Consider the following 20348-nt stretch of genomic DNA (forward strand, 5'->3'; position numbering starts at 1 on the left):
GTTCAGGGGATTTCTCTCCAATGATTTCTCTCACTGCCAGAGTCCAGGAAAAGGAATCAGATTCACCTACAATCCTGCCTTGATCACCAGGCTTGTTGGTGAGATTCCAACCCCAACTTTTCCCATTTGCATATGAATGAACAATTGCTATATCTTGAACATTAGTCAAAAGTTCCAATAATATATTATAATAAGAGATTGAAAATCTATATATTACATATTTTGCATAAGAAGATTTCACTTTATCTAATTGCAGGTTACGGAATGTATACACACTTTGAGGTATCCTATTTTTAAGATAATGTACACATTCTTGGGCTAGAAACACACAGGGCCCCAAATTTGCTACATTAGAACAAAGCACCCACATTTAAAGTAGATATAATCTCTTATTAAGCTTGTAAGGGCCAATATGTTTCTTAAACCTTCTTATCTGATTTTTTCTCTCATCAGCATTTTGGAAGTAATCATACACATAACTTTAGCCACAGGACACTTGTTATCAAGATTTAAAGGACTCAGTTGAAAGACCTCCAACATGGCTTTGAAATCTTAATATTAAATACATTTGAGTGCTACACAAGTAATTAGCCATAGGTAATTAAATATGGTTCGGTTGGTGACTAGAGCCATATTCTAAACTATTGGAAAGAATCAAAGCTTCCAGTAAATACAGGTGGGATTATTTTCATTTCAAAGAGACCAAAGCTGAAGGGGAGACCCCACAGGCAGTCTCTCACCCACTAGTTTGCTCGTGTGACTGTGTAAAAATAACTTTCTGAGGGTGAAGATCGATGGCTTTCCTTAAAGAAGAACATGGGGACTCAATATCTAATTAACTGATGTCTCTCTGTTTCTGTAATTGCAAGCCATGCTGGAATCAACATTCTGAGAGTGTGAAATAGCTATTACTGTACACAGCTTCCTTCTACCATCACACTCTATTTTTACCTCTGGGATATTTCTTTTCCATGGACCCGGTTCAACCAAAAATTTATATAAGAATTCTCCATCATGTCCAGAATATAAATATAGCATCTTTCTCTGGGGTGAAACTAACCCTTTTAAGAGGAATCTGAAGATAAGGTTGAGGTTAATGAGCTGAATGTTAGAGTCAAGAAGTATACCCTTCTTTTTATACTGAAAACAAATATGTATTAATTCTCATTCTGAGAAAGGTATTTCATAGTTTAATTCATTTTTAACCTGAAAAATGGTACAATAAGTAGAAATCTATATATATTGGCAAATCAAACACACTACAAGGATTCTTGCAAGTAAATTGCTTTAGGGATTTTAAATCTGTTTTTATGATAAGTAAAATACAAAAATAGACTGCTGAATAGAAATAACACAGTGACACAAATATAGACTTGTGTTTTAAAAAAAATTCATAGAGCTAGTAGAATAACTTAGGAAAAAGCCAAACAAACCACATCCAATTAACTTCATCTACTCCGTATCAAGTATTTTTCAATAAGTTTTCCGGTAAATTTTCCAGTAGCATTAGGGCATTATCTTGCCCTACCAAGTTTGCCATCAGCTGATAGTATATAAAAGTGAGCCCAAGTTTTATATTAGTTATAATCTCAGATTCTTTCAGACCTAAAACGACTTGAAGTAATAATACCAGGATGACTCCTTCCCCTCACATCTTAAATATTCTGGCCTCCTAGAGGTCTCTGTTGATCCTGCTGTGTCTGAAGAAGCCTTCTTTGTATAAGCACTTTGTCTCTTACATAACACTTTGGTTTACTCCCTAGGAAAACTTTTTTGATTTTATTATTTGGTTTCAAAAATATTGACTAGAATAATAACCTATTTTTCTTCTCTAGAAGTACCATGAGGACTGTGACCATGCTCATCTGATTTGTCCATACCTAGATCAATGCTAGGCATGTAGGAGACATAGTAAAATTGGCTAAATGTGTGGAATAATGAAGAGAGAATATAGAATGCAATGAAAGTCAGTCAATATTGTCAATAATTGATCAGTTATGTATTGGTGTGGAAGAATACAAAGAAATACTTCAATAACTGGTCGTTGAGTTATAGAAATCAGGTATTTATAAGCATACATAGTTGTATAAATGTTATTCTATAAACTACCTGTGCAAGAAAATAATATTATCATTCCAAGCCTGAATTTCTATATGGAGCATTGGTTCAACTGGCAGAAAATTAAAGCAATTTGGTGCCACCTCCCTTTGAGTGGTATTTAATGTCAGGTGGCTGATGTGTTGACAAAGAATTCAGTGGTTATATAGATATAGTGGTCAATATGCAACCAAAATTGCCACAAGTGAGAGATCTATGACTCACTATTTTTTTAAACTTCTATTTAATAAATATAAATTTTCAAAGTACAGCTTTTGGATTACAGTGTTCCCCCCCCCCCAACTTCCCTCCCACCGGCAACCCTCCCATCTCCTGCTCCCTATCCCATTCCATTCACATCAAGATTCATTTTCAATTATCTTTATATACAGAAGATCAATTTAGTATATATTAGGGAAAGATTTCAACAGTTTGCACCCACACAGAAACACAAAGTGAAAAATACTGTTTGAGTACTAGTTATAGCATTAATTCACATTGTACAACACATTAAGGACAGAGATCCTACATGAGTAGTAAGTGCACAGTGACTCCTGTTGTTGACTTAACAATTTGACACTCTTGTTAATGGTGTCAGTAATCTCCCTAGGCTTTTGTCATGAGTTGCCAAGGCTATGGAAGGCTTTTGAGTTCAACAACTCTGATCTTATTTAGACAAGGTCTTAGTCAAACTGGAAGTTTTCTCCTCCCTTCAGAGAAAGGTACCTCCTTCTTTGATGGCCCATTCTTTCTACTGGGATCTCACTCACAGAGATCTTTCATTTAGGTCCTCTTTTTATTTTTTGCCAAAGTGTCTTGGTTTTCCATGCCTAAAATACTCTCATGGGCTCTTCAGCCAGATCCAAATGCCTTAAGGGCTGATTCTGAGGCCAGAGTGCTATTTAGGACATGTGCCATTCTATGAGTCTACTGTGTATCTCGCTTCCCATGATGGATCGTTCTCTCCCTTTTTGATTCTATCAGCTAGTATTAGCAGACACTCGTCTTGTTTGTGTGATCCCTTTGACTCTTAGACCTATCAGTGTGATCAATTGTGAACTGAAATTGATCACTTTGACTAGTGAGATGGCATTGGTACATGCCACCTTGATGGGATTGAATTGGAATCCCCTGGCACGTTTCTAACTGTACTGTTTGGGGCAAGTCCGATTGGGCATGTCCCAAATTGTACATCTCCTCCTTCTTTTATTCCCACTCTTAAATTTAACAGGGATCACTTTTCAGTTAAATTTAAATACCCAAGAATAATTGTGTGTTAATTAAAGAGTTCAACCAATAGTATTAAGTAGAACAAAAAAATACTAAAGGGAATAATGTATTACGTTGTACATCAACAGTCAGGACAAGGGCTGATCAAGTCACTGTTTCTCATAGTGTCCATTTTTTTTTTTATCTTTTATTTAATGAATATAAATTTCCAAAGTACGTCTCATGGGTTACAATGGCTTTCCCCCCCATACCGTCCCTCCCACCCACCACCCTCCCCTTTCCCACTCCCTCTCCCCTTCCATTCACATCAAGATTCATTTTCGATTATCTTAGTATACAGAAGATCAGCTTAGTATACCTTAAGTAAGGATTTCAACAGTTTGTTCCCACACAGAAACATAAAGTAAAAAATAATAGATGATTTTTTTTTAAATGATGATGAAATCAGATCAGACCTATTGTCATGTTTAATCCCAGTGAGAGTCAAGTTGGGAATTGATAGTTTCTTTTCTTTTCTTTTTTTTTTTTTTAACAGAAGATCAGTTTAGTGTACATTAAGTAAAGATTTCAACAGTTTGCACCCCCATAGAAACACAAAGTGAAATATACTGTTTGAGTACTCGTTATAGCATTAAGCCTCAGTGTACAGCACATTAAGGACAGAGATCCTACATGAGGAGTAAGTGCACAGTGACTCCTGTTGTTGACTTTACAAATTGACACTCCTGTTTATGGCATCAGTAATCTCCCTATGCACCAGTCATGAGTTTCCAAGGCTATGGAAGCCCCTTGAGTTCTCCGACTCTTATCTTGTTTAGACAAGGTCATAGTCAAAGTGGAGGTTCTCTCCTCCCTTCAGAGAAAGGCACCTCCCTCTTTGAAGACCTGTTCTTTCCACTGGGATCTCACTCACAGAGATCTTTTTGCCAGAGTGTCTTGGCTTTCCATGTCTGAAATACTCTCATGGGCTTTTCAGCCAGATCCGAGTGCCTTTAGGGCTGATTCTGAGGCCAGAGTGCTATTTAGGACATCTGCCATTCTATGAGTCTGCTGAGTATCTCACTTCCCATGTTGGATCATTCTCCCCTTTATTTATTCTATCGGTTAGTGTTAGCAGATACTAGACTTGTTTATGTGCTCCCTTTGACTCTTAGTCCTTTCATTATGATCAATTGTGAACTGAAATTGATCACTTGGAATAGTGAGATGGCATTGGCACATGCCACCTTGATGGGATTGAATTGGAATCCCCTAGTATGTTTCCAACTCTACCAATTGGGGCAAGTCAGCCCGAGCATGCCCCAAATTATACATCTCTTCCCTCTCTTATTCCCACTTTTATGTTTAACAGGGATCACATTTCAGTTAATTTTCAACACTTAAGAATAACTGTGTGATAATTACAGAATTAAACCAGTCATATTAAGTAGAACAGACAAAAAAAAAATACTATGAGGGATAATGTATTAAGTTGTCCATTAGCAGTCAGGGCTATGCTGATCAAGTCACCATTTCTCATAGTGTCCATTTCACTTCAGGAGGTTTCCTTTTTGGTGCTCGGTTAGTTGTCACCGATCAGGGAGAACATATGATATTTGTCCCTTTGAGACTCCCTTATTTCACTCAACATGATGTTTTCCAGATTCCTCCATTTTGTTGCAAGTGACTGGATTTCATTGTTTTTTACTGCTGAATACTATTCTATAGAGTACATATCCTATAATTTCTTTATCCAGTTTTCTGTTGATGGGCATTCGGATTGAGTCCATGTCTTAGCTAATGTGAATTGAGCTACAATAAACATTAGGTGCAGACAGCTTTTTTTTTTTTTCAACTTAATTTCCTTTGGGTAAATTCCAAGGAGTGGGATGGCTGGGTTGTATGGTAGGGTTATATTCAGGTTTCTGAAGAATCTCCAGGCTACTTCCATAGTGGCTTAACCAGTTTGCATTCCCACCAACAGTGGATTAGTGTCCCTTTTCCCCCACATCCTCACCAGCATCTGTTGTTGGTAGATGTCTGTATGTGAGCCATTCTAACCGGGGTGTGGTGAAACCTCATTGTGGTTTCAATTTGCATTTCCCTGATTGCTAGTGATCCTGAACATATTTTCATGTGTCTGTTGGCCATTTGGATTTCCTCTTTTGAAAAATGTCTATTGAGGTCCTTGTCCCATCTCTTAAGTGGGTTGTTTGTTTTGTTGTTTTGGAGTTTCTTGATTTCTTTGTAGATTCTGGTTATTAATCCTTTATTGGTTGTATAGTTTGCAAATATTTTTCCCATTCTGTCGGTTGCCTCTTCACTTTCCTGACTTTTTCTTTTGCAGTACAGAAACTTCTGAATTTGATGCAATCCCAAATGTTAATTTTGGCTTTGACTGCCTGTGCCTCCAGGGTCTTTTCTAAAAAGTCTTTGCCTGTCCCTATATCTTGCAGGGTTCCTTCAGTGTTCTCTAATAATTTGATGGTGTCAGGTCATAGATTTATATCTTTAATCCATGTTAAGGGGATTTTTGTGTAAGGTGTATGACAGGGGTCTTGCTTCATGCTTCTGCACGTGGAAATCCAATTTTCGCAGCACTATTTGTTGAAAAGACTCTCCTTGCTCCAGGAATTGGTTTTGGATCCTTGATCAAATATAAGTTGGCTCTAGATGTTTGGATTGATTTCTGGTGTTTCAATTCTGTTCCATTGGTCTATCCATCTGTTTCTGTACCAGTACCATGCTGTTTTGATTACAACTGCCCTGTAGTTTGTCCTGAAATCTGGTATTGTGTTGCCTCCAGCTTTGTTTTTGTTGTACAAGATTGCTTTACCTCTTCGAGGTCTCTTTTGCCTCCATATGAATTTCAGCATCATTTTTTCCAAATATGAGAAGAATGTCTTAGGTATTTTGATTGGTATCACGTTGAATCTATAAATTGGTTTTGGGAGATTAGACATTTTGATGATATTGATTCTTCCAATCCATGAGCATGGAAGATTTTTTCCAATTTTTGGTATCCTCTTCTATTTCTTTCTTTAAGATTTTGTAATTCTCATCGTAGAGATATTTAACATCCTTGGTTACGTTTATTCCAAGGTATTTGATTGTTTTTGTAGCTATTGTGAATGGGATTGATCTTAGAAGTTCTTTCTCAGCTGAGGAGTTGCCTGTGTATACAAAGGCTGTTAATTTTTGTGCGTTGATTTTATATCTTGCTACTTTGCCAAATTCTTCTATAAGTTCCAATAGTTTCTTAGTAGATCTTTGGATCCCATAAAATAAGGAATCATATCATCTGCAAAGAGGGATAGTTTGAGTTATTCCTTCCCAATTTGTATCCCTTTTATTTCTTTTTCTTGTCTAATGGCTCTGGCTAAAGCTTCCAGAACTATATTGCATAGCAGTGGTGAGAGTGGGCAACCCTGTCTGGTGCCAGATCTCAGTGGAAATGCTTCCAACTTTTCCCCTTTCAATGGGATGTTGGCTGTGGGTTTTTCATAAATTGCTTTGATTATATTGAGGAATGTTCCTTCCAAACCCAGTTTGCTTAGAGTTTTCATCATGAACGGGTGTTGTATTTTATCAAATGCTTTCTCTGCATCTATTGAGATAATATGGTTTTTCTTCTGCAGTCTGTTAATATGGTGTATCACGTTGATTGTTTTGCGAACCATCCCTGCATGCCAAGGATAAATCCCAGTTGGTCTGGGTGGATGATCTTTCTGATGTGTTGTTGCATTCTATTGGCCAGAATTTTATTGAGGATTTTTGCATCTATGTTCATCAGGGATATTGGTCTGTAATTCTCTTTCAATGCTGCATCTTTTACGGCTTAGGGATTAAGGTGATGCTGGCTTCATAAACAGAATTTGGGAGGATTCCCTCTTTTTCGATTGTTCTGAATAGTTTGAGAAGAATTTGAGTTAGTTCTTCTTTAAATGTCTGGTAGAATTCAGCAGTGAATCCATCTGGTCCTGGGCTTTTCTTTGTTGGGAGGGCCTTTATTACTGTTTCAATTTCTGTCTCAGTTATGGGTCTGTTTAGGTTTTCGATGTCTTCCTGGTTCAATTTAGGTAGGTTGCATGTGTCCCAGAATCTATCCATTTCTGATAGATTTCCCTGTTTGCTGGCCTGTTTAACTGACCATCATACAAGTAATTTTAAAAAAATTATTTGTTGTCTATTTGAAAAGCAAAATTACAGAGCGGGGTGGGGGGGGAGATGCACACACACAGACACACACACACACAGATCTTCCATTGCTGGTTAACTCTCCAAATGGCTGCAACAACCTGGGTTGGGCCAGGCCAAAGCCAGAAGTCTAGAACTCCATTGGCATCTCCCATGTGGGTGGCAGGAACATTTTCTACTGCTTTCCTAGGCACATTGACAGAGAGGTGGATCAGAAGTGGAGCAGCCTGGACTCGAACTGGGGCTCATAGGATTTGCTAGTATGGTAGGCAGCAGCTTGACCACTGTGTCCTCCACCCCCTACCCCAAGTAACTTTTAATGGCTTAAAACAATAACTTTATTTACTCCCAGTTGTGCAGGTCAGCAGTTTGGACAAGGCTCAGCTGGGATGGTTCATCTCTATTCTGTGTGGTGTTTGCTGGACTTGTGTATGAATTTGTAGTTCCTTTACAGGTGGACAGGCTTAATGTTATCAACAGCCTCACTCACATGCCTAACAGGCACTTGGGAGTATCAGCTAGGTCCCTTTAATGTTCCTTCATGCATTCTCGTCACATGAAAAGTGGATTTCTGGAGGGTAAGTCCTAATGCATAGGCATTTATTAATCTTCTGTTTGTATTGCATTTGCTAATGGGCCATTGACCAAGGATAGTCACAGAGCCAATCTCAAAGCACTGAGGAAGGGGATTACATTAGAAAGTGGACAATAGAAATTTGTTATTAAGGGAACAAGCTAGATGATGTTTTCAGTCAATGATAGACTAGGAACTGTGTCTTTTGCAAACCATTGTTAAGTCCTTGTGTGTGATTCAGAGAAATCCACACACATCTCACATAATTAGAATGAAGAAGCACAAGGATTCCTTCTTTTGTGTCATTACTTTCATATCTGAGGCAATGTCCCTGATAATTCATTGTTAGAAACATCACTATGAAATCCAAGGCAGAATTTAAAAAAAGGGACATGTTAAGTAAATCTTGCTATAAAAAAGTCCATCCACCAGATATTGAATATAACAACACATATTCATTCTGAGCAACAAAGAACACATCAGGAATGAAAGGAGCATTTGTGGCTGCTTAGAAAATCATTAGCTTAGCAAATCTTTCTCATATAATTGGTATTTGAGGCAGCTTAGTGGAAAGGAATGTTATTTTGCTTTTATTAAGCATCAAATATTTAATGCCTTTACATAACACATTTTGAGAAAAATTACCCTCATCCATTAGACAATCTTGACTGTGCCATACTATCAAACATTATTGCTCATTTTGCAGTCATGAGAATGAGTTCATAGTTCTAATGAAACAAGATATATGTTGATTAGCATAGCAATTTTTACTGAAGCATTTATAGTATTCTAAAATAATTAAGTAACAATAATTAATGTAATATCCATTTCTTATTATAAAATAAAATGGTTATCATTCTTATGTGCTGTAAGATAAAATGGGCTGCTTTATTGAGAATCAAGTCACAAAGTAGAACATACATATTATATAGCTCAGTTCCCTAATCTATTTTCTGCATAGAGTCAGCATTCCAGTGTTCATTAGCAGTACAAACATGGCATGAAATTCAGGTATTTTCTATATGTTACTGCTAACTATAGAGGACAGAAGGTTGTAAAACAATATAGTGAGACAAAAATCTCCAGATACAGAAAGCATAAACACCTTGCTGAGTGTATTTTTCTTTCCTTCTTTTTAAAAACATTTATTTATTTATTTGAAAGTTGGAGTTACACAGAGAGAGATAGAAATATAGATAGGGAGAAAGAGAGAGAGAGAAAGAGAGAGAGAGAGAGAGAGAGAGAGAGAGAGAGAGAGAGAGATCTTTCATCTGCTGGTTTACTCTCCAGATGGCCGCAATGGTCAGGGATGGGCCAGGCCAAAGCCAAAAGCTAAACTCTTCATTTGGGTCCCCCACAAGTGTTTCAGAGGCCCAAACATTTCGACAATTCTTTGCTGGTTTGTCTAGGGAGCTAGATCAGAAGTGGAGCAGCGAAGACATGAACTGGTGCCAATATGGAATGCCAGCAATGCACACAGTGGCTTTATCTGCTATACCACAACGCTGGCCCAAAGTGTATCTTTCAATGACTGGTGAAACCAGCGTTGCTAATATGAGAATAATATCACCAGTAAATCTAACCGTCTAAGAATGATAACTCCAACCAAATGAAATAAAGAGAAACTAGTGTTCAACGTGATTGCTATGTGCCAAGAAGTAGTTTGATTGTTTATATTATTTCTTTTAGACATAGGAAAACAATATGTTCATCAACTCTTTCATAATATCATTGATTAATGGACAAAAAGGTTTTGGAAGAAAATGGAAAAATTAAAGGAAGAAGGTAATGATTTCTATATTCTTTTTCCCCTGGAATCCTCCATTATCAGCTATTTAATAAAGTGGTTCTATATTTCCTTAAGATGAATCTATCTGCTACCTCGCTATGACCATATGGTGAAAGAAAAACTTAACCTTTTAACTTTGCTTCTTTATTGCCATCATTAACATTACTTATGTGAAATCTACAGTTTTTTTCAGTTTCCATTTTTAACACTGTAGTTTACCCACCTGGCAAATGGACATTTGGATAGTTTCAATTTGGAACTATTGCAATAGTGCTGCTATGAATATTCTTGGACATGTTTTTGGAAAAGTATGCATTTTGATTGAATATATGCTGATCCAGATTAAAAAAAAAATCATCAGCTTTGGTAGACAACATTGAACAGATTTCCAAAGTGGTTGAACCAACATTTCCACCATTGTGTATGCACATTCTGGTTGCTCAACATCCTCAAGAATTTTTCTTCTTTTTCATGTTAGCCATTCTCCTTTTGTGTGATGGCATTGATAATTCTTTTAATTTTTCCTCTTATGAACCATGCAATAATATATATTGGTCACTTGTCCACACTGGGTTGTATTGTTTGAAGAGTACCTTTCTTTGCATAAAGGAAAGGTATTTGCAGGAATGATAGTCATTTCTGATAGCCACAGTCAGAAAAAAAAAATCTAGTGTCTTTTTTTGGTCTAGCCTAGTTATTTATGCATATTTGGCAAAATATCAGTAGTATTAGATCTTACAACTGGACAACCTAGGTCCTGCCCACTTTGCCATGACCAGAAATGGGTATGAACTGTGACTGGCAGCTCCCACCAAATCAGTTTGGTTGAAGTGGCGAAAGACTATCTAAAATATGATGTACAGAGTGTAGTATCTGGTACATTTAGAAGACATTCTATTTATCTCTTGATAATACAGACATGAAATTAAACACATTGACTTGATTTAAAGGTGTTAATAGTATCTCTCATGACCTAGGAAAGCAGATAACATCTAAAACCCATTGGAATGCTGAGTTGGTCATTGGTTCGATGTAATTAGAGGAACTGAGCTATCAGTTTTACATGCAATTGCTTGAGTTGTCACAGCTACCTTCCAGAGTGTGCATTGTAGGAAACTAGAGTCAGGATTCTGGGCTTACAACTGAACCCAGGTGATCTGAAAACTAAATGCCTTCTCCCCGTATTATGACCATTCTCAAACATACGACTTTGGACACACGTCAGTGTTTCTGAGGGACAGGTTTCTGGAAATCTAATTTCTTTTTCAGTGGATATGCATATTTAAAGCTTGGATTAATGATTCTGAATTTTCCCTAAGGCTATATCTATTCAAATTCATACCCTTCCCAATGTGTTAATGCCTGATTTCTCATAAAGTGTTTAATAATAATTATTGTCAATCTTTGTATGTTTTCCAGTTAGGTGGAAAAAAAGTCTACTCATAAACTGTTTTATTTTTCTGATTGATAGTGAGGTTGAGAATATATTCATATTTTTACCTTCCAATTACATGTATTCTGTAATTTTTGCCAAATGTTTCTTGGCTTACCTATTTCCCCAGTAAAATAATTTTAGATTAACTTTACGTGTGTGTGTGTGTGTGCACATGTATGTGTATTGCTGCATTTCTCCTGATAATATTTTTTAGCTTCAAATGTAATACAGGTGACAGAGATAGTGAGTCTTTGCCTCCTTGTCACTTGTTTATACTCATAGTCTACATTCTACTTGCTTGATAAACAAGTACATTAATTTTTAGATGACTGATGTATATTTTTGACAGATTCACTTCACAATCACTACCCTGCATTCGAGATGCTTTGCAAGTCATGCATTTTACAGTCTTTCTCACTGTTAAGGGACAAATACATTTAATCAAATCTGTTGAAATAGTAAAATCTATCCTAAATTTGCTCTTCAAGGCAAATAATAGTGTTTCAACAAAAATATTTCACAAGGCAGGACGTGGAACCACACTCCAAATTCTTTTTTTTTTTTTTTTAGATTTATTGATTTATTTATTTGAAAGAGTTACACAGAGAGAGGAGAGGCAGAGAGAGGGAGAGATAGAAGTCTTCCATTCGATGGTTCACTCCCCAGTTGGCTGCAATGGCCAGAGCTGTGGTGATCCAAAGCCAGGAGCCAGGAGCTTCTTCCAGGTCTCCCATGCAGGTACAGGTGCCCCAGGACCTGGGGGCCATCTTCTACTGCTTTTCCCAGGCCATAGCAGAGAGCTGGATTGGAAGTAGAGCAGCTGAGACTTGAACTGGTGCCCATAAGGGATACCGGAGCTTCAGGCTAAGGTGTTAACCTGCTGCTCCACAGCACTGGCCCCAATCTCCAAATTCGATACTTGGATATATGATATGAGTTTTACGTTATCATTAAAGAAGATATCACAAAATTATTATTATTATTTTGAATATTGAAGCAAAGTATAATGAAAAAATGCACACAGGCATCTCAGGAAAGAACTGAAAGCCCAGGCTGCCTTCAGATTGGAGTTTTTATGGATTTGGATATGGACCTCCATTTCTTCTCCCTCCTATGTGTTGGATGTCTCACTGGATGGAGGACTTCCTAAGTGTGGAATTCATAAAATTCCTCCCAACACTTCATAATGTCCCAAATAGCCCTCTTGGTGCAAGGCAGATGGGACTCTGCTAAGTTGCCCCAAGGGAGAGGGCTGGGACCCACCCAACTACGTAATTGAGCAATGACAAGACTTTTGTTGTGTAAATGCTGGTTGGCTACTACATTTCTTCCCTCATTCATCCAAACAAAAGTTTCTAATTTCTTAGGCCCCTCTTGCACACACAGTTAATGTCTACCTTGTTACATCAACATTCCCCCTCAAGAAAAGTAACCCATAATCGTGTAGAGGTAGCATGGATGAAGATCCACGTTCTGTATTTTCTTCAAGATGACATGGATATAGGCTTGGTTATGGGTATTCTTTTCTTGCTGCCTGCCCTATTGCATTTGAGGGTGGCCTTGGAAGACTGTCTTGCGTAGTGCAGAGCACTGGATACTCTGGAAGCTCTGCCTCACAACCTTTGGAATGTGGACAGTTTTTATTCCCTCCAACAACCCCCATATGGGCCACCAAAATGAAGCAGGGGTGGGTACTTGTTCCCTCACCACTTGTGACTCATGAGGATGATTTATGAAGGCATGGACACAGAAGGGCAAGGGGATATTGAAGCAAAGTTTAATGAAGAGTAGCACAACTGATAGGCCAGGTGGGCATTTTAGGAATGTACTGAGACCTCAGTCTTCATCCAGAATGGAGTTTTTATGGATTTGGGTATAGTAATAGCACTAAATTATTAAAGAGAGAATACACCTAAGACTTTTGCTTTGAAAGAAGAGAAGAGAGACACAGAAAGGAGAGAGAACCAGAACCAGAGATGTTCCATCTGCTGGTTCAATCCCCAAATGGGCCAGAAGCCAAGAACCTGGGACTCAACTGGGGTCTTCAATGTAGGTATCAGGGACCAAAGTACTTGAGACAATATCTTCTGCCTCCCAGGTGGTGTATTAGCTAGAAACTGTAATCAAAAGGGGAGCTGGAACTTGAACCCAGCCACTCTGATACAGGATGTGAGTGTCTTAAGAGATTTTTTAACTGTTGTTCCAAACACCCACCCCTAATGAGACTTTTTAAAAAAAGAATTGTCACTTGGGTATGGCATATTAGTATGAAGGCAAAAAAATATTGGAGAAGAACACAAAGTATAGAATTAGAAAAGCTGACTTGTGGCCCTGTTAGGACACTCAACAGAGAGGTGTTGGTTTCCCCTTTTGATACATGTGAGTTGTGTTTCACAGTATCTGTGGTTTCTTTTGACATTTATATTTTGTGCTTCCTCTCTAAGTTTTGTGTCTTATAGTGTCTTAATGTGCTGATGTTCAAGTTGAAAATTTTCTTTTCAACTCTGTGAAAGGCTGGTCCGTTGTCTCCATGCATATTCTGAGAAGAATCTGAGATATTACCATGAGAATTATCAACCTCATAACACTTTTGTTTTCTACTCAAAACAACCTTTTTACAGAGAACTGGAGGTTACATTTAACACCCCAACTGACATTCAAATTCAAAGAAAATTTAAAACTTAATTCAGCAGTGAAATTTGTCAGTCAGAATGACTGACATCCTAACAACTCCAAACCCACATCTTAATTTGTTGTTTGATGGCCAACTATTACTTGTCAGTTTTAAGCTGACTGGATTAAACTTAAACTTCAAAGATGTTAGATAAAAATATAAAAAACACAAAAGTACTCTTTTAAAATTAATATTTCCATTTTATCTTTTTTTGACAGGCAGAGTTAGTGAGAGAAAGAGACAGAGAGAAAGGTCTTCCTTCCGTTGGTTCACCCCCCAAATGGCTGCCACGGCCGGCGAGCTGCACCGATCTGAAGCCAGGAGCCAGGTGCTTCCTCCTGGTCTCCCATGCGGGTGCAGGGCCCAAGGACTTGGACCATCCTCCACTGCCTTCCTGGGCCACAGCAGAGAGCTGGACTGGAAGAGGAGCAACTGGGACAGAATCGGTGCTTCAACCGGGACTAGAACCTGGAGTACTGGCACCACAGGTGGAGGATTAGCCTAGTGAGCTGCGGTGCTGGCCAATATTTCCATTTTAAAATGGTTCTTAAACACTTTAAAAGAAAAAAAATCCTTATAATGACTTCCTAATGTTTCTAATCTTGAGACCTTTACTGAATTTATTACAGTCAACCTAAATGTTATGTCTCAATATCAACAGGAAATATATAGATCAAAGTTATGAACAGAATTACCAGACCACTAGATGAGTATTTTAACCATTAAATCATAAAAGACTCAATTTTCAAAAATTAGAAAAACCTCTACTTGTGCAGATAAGTTCACTTCACTGAGATCGTTATTTCCATCATTGGGACTAAACTAATCAATTAGAGAGTAACAGAGGCTGTCCCTAAGAGTAGAATATTATGCAAACAGGCTATGCAGTATTGTTTTAAAACATGTCTCTGCATTGTTAAATTGCATATTTTAAAGAGTTATTTATTTATTTGAAAGTCAGAGTTGCAGAGAAAGAGAGGGAGAGAGAGAGATATCTTCCAACCTCTAGTTCACTCCCCAAATGGCTGCAACAGCCAGAGCTGGGCCCAATGAAACCCAGGAGCCAGGCACTTCTTCCAGGTCTCCTGCATGAGTGCAGGGGGCCAAGCACTTGGGCCATCTTCCACTGCTTTCCCAGGCACATTAGCAGGGAACTGGATCAGAAGTGGAGCAATTGGGACTTGAACCAGTGCCCATATGGGATACTGACACCACAGGTGTTGACTGTACCTGCTATGCCATGGCACTGACCCCAAATTGCATATACTTTATACATCCTTTATGTAACTTCACATTTTTTGTGTCTATCAAATATTTGTTTAAAATAACAAAACACTCAAATATGAATACAATTCTTGCAGAATCCTTTTAAGAATAGTGACAACCTTTTGGGAAAAGCAGAATTAATATTATAATGATAAGTTCATCAACTGTGACTAAGAGGTAACTGTTGGGAATTGAAATATTTATGTTCAACTCCACTTTAAGAAAATGCACCTTATTTTGCTTGCTTCAAAAGAGACAGCATTGTGAGGATCAAGAACATTTGGATAATTGTTGAGACATGTAGATTTTGGTCCTGGAGCTATAATCTCTTTCACCTTATGAAAGTGATTTTTGTAAGCCAAGGCTTTGTTATTTGTAAAATGAGTTACTGGATAGTTTTTGAAATCTTTTCTGTCTAATATTCTGATTCCAAGCTTCAAATTTGTGACGACAAATTTTCTACTGCATTAAACTTGTAGCTAGAAGTATTTCAGAGTCTTTTGGGTGGAACAGTGATGTTCCTTTTTATATATTTATTCATCAAATATTATTAATTATTTATTGCATTTCAGATACACTCTACATATTGGGAATAGAAAATGAGTGAAATATGGTTCCCATTCTAGTAGGAGGCAGCCATCTAATAAAAAATTCTGAAAAGGATTACAGATACATAACATGCAATGCTCAGGAGCTAATATCAGGGATAACTCAGTATTTCTATTTGATTGGGAGAAGGCTAAACTGACAGGAAAGGCTTTGTAGAGGTGGAGAGATGATAAATGACAGGGAGGAATTAAGAGTGGGGAACTGAAGCCCTACAGCACTGATTGTTTTTGCTCTTTCTGTAAATAATGTCATTGGTGTTCTGATGGGGATTTCATTGAATCTGTAGACTACTTGGGTAGTATTGATAGTGTGAAACATTAGTTCTTCTCATCCATGAACATGGGATATCTTCTGGTTTTTGTGTCCTCATGATTTCTTGCATCACTGTTTTATGATTTTCATTGCAGAGGTCTTTCACTTTGGTTAAATTTACTCCTAAACATTTTCTTTTTTTTTATAGTTATTGTGAATGGGATTGCTTTCCTTATTTCTCTTTCAGCAGATTTGCCACTGGTGTATAAAAATGCAACTGTTTTTTTGTAAGGTTATTTTGTATCCTGTAATTTTACTGAATTTGTTTTTCTGTTCTAAAAGCGTTTTGACAGACTAGGTTTTTCCATGTTTAAAACCATGTCATCTGCAAATGTGGATGTTTTTATTTCCTTTTTCCAATTTGGATTCCTTTTATTTATTTATGTCTCCTAATTGCTCTAGATAAGACTTCCAATACTGTATTTTAAAAAAGGAGTGGAAGTGGGCATGTTTGTCTTGTTCCAGACCTTAGGGGAGATAGCTATATGCTCAAGGAAGACTATGCACTTCATGAATTAAACTCTGTTTTAATTGTGACTATTAGTCTTCTTATCACCTCTGAGATGTAGAATGATGTTCACGATGCACAAAAATGTAGTGAAATGTAATTTGAGGGAATTTAAAGAAAAGAACTTTATAAGTTTTAGTTAATTGCTTTTATTTATTCTTCTCTTGTGCATGTAATGTGTCAATGTATGAAGCAGAAAAGGACTCTTGTTATATCCATTTTTTTGAGCTAAGAATGAAGGAAGTAGATGGCTTACTGCTGAGCTGTACATTTGTAGCTATGTACAGATACCAAAAAGGATACTTTATGAAATCATATTCCCAACAGAACAGATTATGTCTCGCAGATTAATTTTTGCTATTTAACAACTCAAAGTAAAAAAGCAGGCGGTAATTCTACAGCAAGCTAGTCACTAACACTGTAATTTGTTTGGGTTATTGGTATTGTATCATGGACATATACAGTGGTTTAACAGTTTTGTATAAGGTAACCTTGTATTTGCTTTACCTTCTGCTCACAGAGGTGGTCCTCATACTCCTACAGAGACTATGCTTCCCACCAAATAATGGAAATGATAATGAACCTGTTGTTATTTTTTACTTGGGTCAATCATTTTGAGGAGTGCCCAGTTGATGTGGGCACTAGTGAGAGGGCTCCCATGTACCCCTGAGTCACTCATTCTTGGACTTTGTGTGATGCAAGCACATGATCTATATTCTGGCAAGATTATAAGATGTTCTGAGAATAAGGATCTTCTTTTATGATTTTTAAGTTTTTTTTTCTGCCTTCCTCACCCCAGAACCTAACATAAATCTTCTGACAAAGTACAGTGATATTTCAGTGCTTGCCAAAGCAAGAGCAATACAACACCTCTATGTGAAACAAATTAATATTTCATACTTTATATTCTTGTCATTGGGATATGAGTTTTATTAATTAGCAGATTAGCTTGAAGTCACCCAACCTTGCATTTGAATCCTAGTCTACCCTATGAAGAATGGTTGGGTAGAAACATATACCTCAGAGCTGGCCTTGTGGTGTAGCTGGTTAAGCCACCACCTGCAACACCTGCATTTCATATGGGCACTGGTTCAAGTCATGGCTGCTCTATTTCTGATCCAGATCCCTGCTCATGCTCCTGGGAAAGTGGTGAAGGATGGGCCAAATGCTTGGGCCCCTGAATCCATGTGGGAGACTTGGAGGAAGTTCCTGGCTCCTGGCTTTAGAGTGGCCCAGCCCTACCCAATGTGGCCATTTGGGGAGTAAATCAGTGGATGGAAGAACTCTTTCTCTGTCTCTGTCTCTGTCTCTCTCTCTTTCTCTCTCTCTCTCTCTCTAACTCTGAGTTTCAAATAAATAAGTAAATTTTTTAAAAAGCACATACCTCGTGTTTGTTAGGGGCCGATTTATGTTCCAGACTCTTTGCCTCAATGAATCTTTACAACAGCTAAGAAAGGTATGTCTAATATCTGCTTGCACAGATAGAAGAATGAAGGCACAGATGTTAATTCCCCATATTCCTGCAACTGGCAAGTGGTATAGCTGAGGTGCATACATAGATGTTTTTCAAACCTTGTACACTGCTCTTCCTCATAAGCCATAATTCCTGTGTGCCCTCTGGTTACATTATTAACATCTATGAACCTGGAAATTCTTCTTTCTGAAAATGAGGATGTGATGGTTAATTTTACATGTCAACTTGGCTTGTCTATCATGACCAGTTGTTTGGTTACTCCCAGTCTATCTGTTGCTGAGAAGGTGCTTTGACAATGTAATTAATATTTCATTCAGTAGACTCTGAGTAAAGCACAGTGTGGGTGGGTCTTGTGCCGGCTGCTGAAGGCCATAAGAAAAAATACCAGGGTCCTAGAAGAAGAGGGGATTTTGCTTCAGATTACAATCTAAAAATTCTATATGATTGTACAGGCTTCAGTCTCAAGACTTACACAGCAACTCCTGCTATAATTTCGAGGCTTCTAGCCCACCCTTAAGGTTTCAGTTTCTAGTCCCCACAATTACATTAACCAGTCCTTTAGAATAAATCTCTTTCCATCTCTCTCTGTTTCTGTTTTCTGGCTCTCTCTCTGTGCATTTGTACATACTTATTCACACACATACAGAACCATTTTATTGGTTTTGCTTTTTTTTTTTCTGGAAAACACTAACATAGAGATTATTTTGTGAGTTTAAAAATAAAACCTAGATGAGGTAATTAATGTAAACATGCCCAGCATTACCAGCCACTCAGTAGTTTTATTATATGTGTCTCTTCTATTTTTATTTGTTTCCTTACTCTTCTTTAATTTTTTTCCTCATTTTTCTTTCTTTACTCTTTCCTTTATAATAAGACAAGTTCTTTAATGCATACAAATAACATATTTTCAAATTTAGTAACTGTATCAGCACAAATATTCTATTAAGAGTGATACTGCATGACTGTTGGTGCCTACGGTGACATTTACACATTTGCTTTCACAAGTGAGTAATGATAATTCATGTACACCACGTGGCTGTGAGTAATTGCTCCCTTCTGAAGATAAAGGTTAGAACAGTCTGTAGCCATCATAAGTTATTCACTCTGTGTGTCCAATTTCAAAATATATTTCCCACAATGTTGTTATGTCTATTTTCATCTAGATATCCCTCATCTTTATGCAACACAAACTTTACATTGGAAAAACATTTTATTATTGATTTCTTCATTGGATAAGTACTATGGAGATTTTGACACTCAATTCGCTTCTTCTTCCATAGCAAATTAGAAAACATTGGCATTATGAAGACCTATATTGAGAATGTGTCTAGGGATATGGGATGAGAGACAGAAAGGGCAATAGAAAGTAGCGGGGGGTGGGGGTGAGGGGGAGAGATTCGAGAGGGCACCAGGAAGTTTCTTATGGCTTGAAGTGTTACCAGCACCCAGTGTCTTTCAGCAGAAATTTAATTTATAGAAAAAGTTTAATTCCAAATGCTCTCAGGAAGGCAGCACACAGACAAAACACCATAATATGCCCATCGTGCTGTCCTTCAAAGCAGAGCCTGTTTGTTTTTGTAAGATTTATTTCATTTATTTGACAGGCAGAGTTGCAGAGAGAGAGGGAACAACAGAGAGAAAGATATCTTGCATATGCTGGTTCACTTCCCAAATGGCTGCAATGGCCAGAGCTGGGCCAGGCCAAATCCAGGAGCTTCTTCTGGGTCTCCCATGTGGGTGCAGGGGCCCAAGAACTTGGATCATTTTCCACTGCTTTCCCAGACACAGCAGCAGGAAGCTGGATTGGAAGTACAGCAGCCAGGACTCAAATTTTGCCCATGTGGGATGCCAGCACTGCAGGGTGTGGCTAACCCACTATGCCAAATGCCAGCCCCAGAACCTCTCTCTATTTTTTTAAAAAAATTGTTAATCTAAAGAGAACAGATTTTATGTATTTCATAGATACCATTCTATGAAGATAACCGTACTTCTCCTATCTCCTCTCTCAACCCTGCTCTCTTCCTTTCTTGCCTTTTTTCTTTCATTTTTGCAATAACATAATTTCAATTTACTTTATAATCACAATAGCCTGCCTTGAACTCTATTGTAAACTCAAGTGCTGGCACATAATAAATACATAATATTTTGATTGCATAAATGATTCTATGGTCAATTCTGGGGACTAAATGTGATGAGTTTGGCCG

This window comes from Oryctolagus cuniculus, chromosome 10, assembly GCF_051225735.1.
Source record: "Oryctolagus cuniculus isolate XC-2025 breed Fujian yellow rabbit chromosome 10, ASM5122573v1, whole genome shotgun sequence".
Lineage (NCBI taxonomy): Eukaryota > Metazoa > Chordata > Mammalia > Lagomorpha > Leporidae > Oryctolagus > Oryctolagus cuniculus.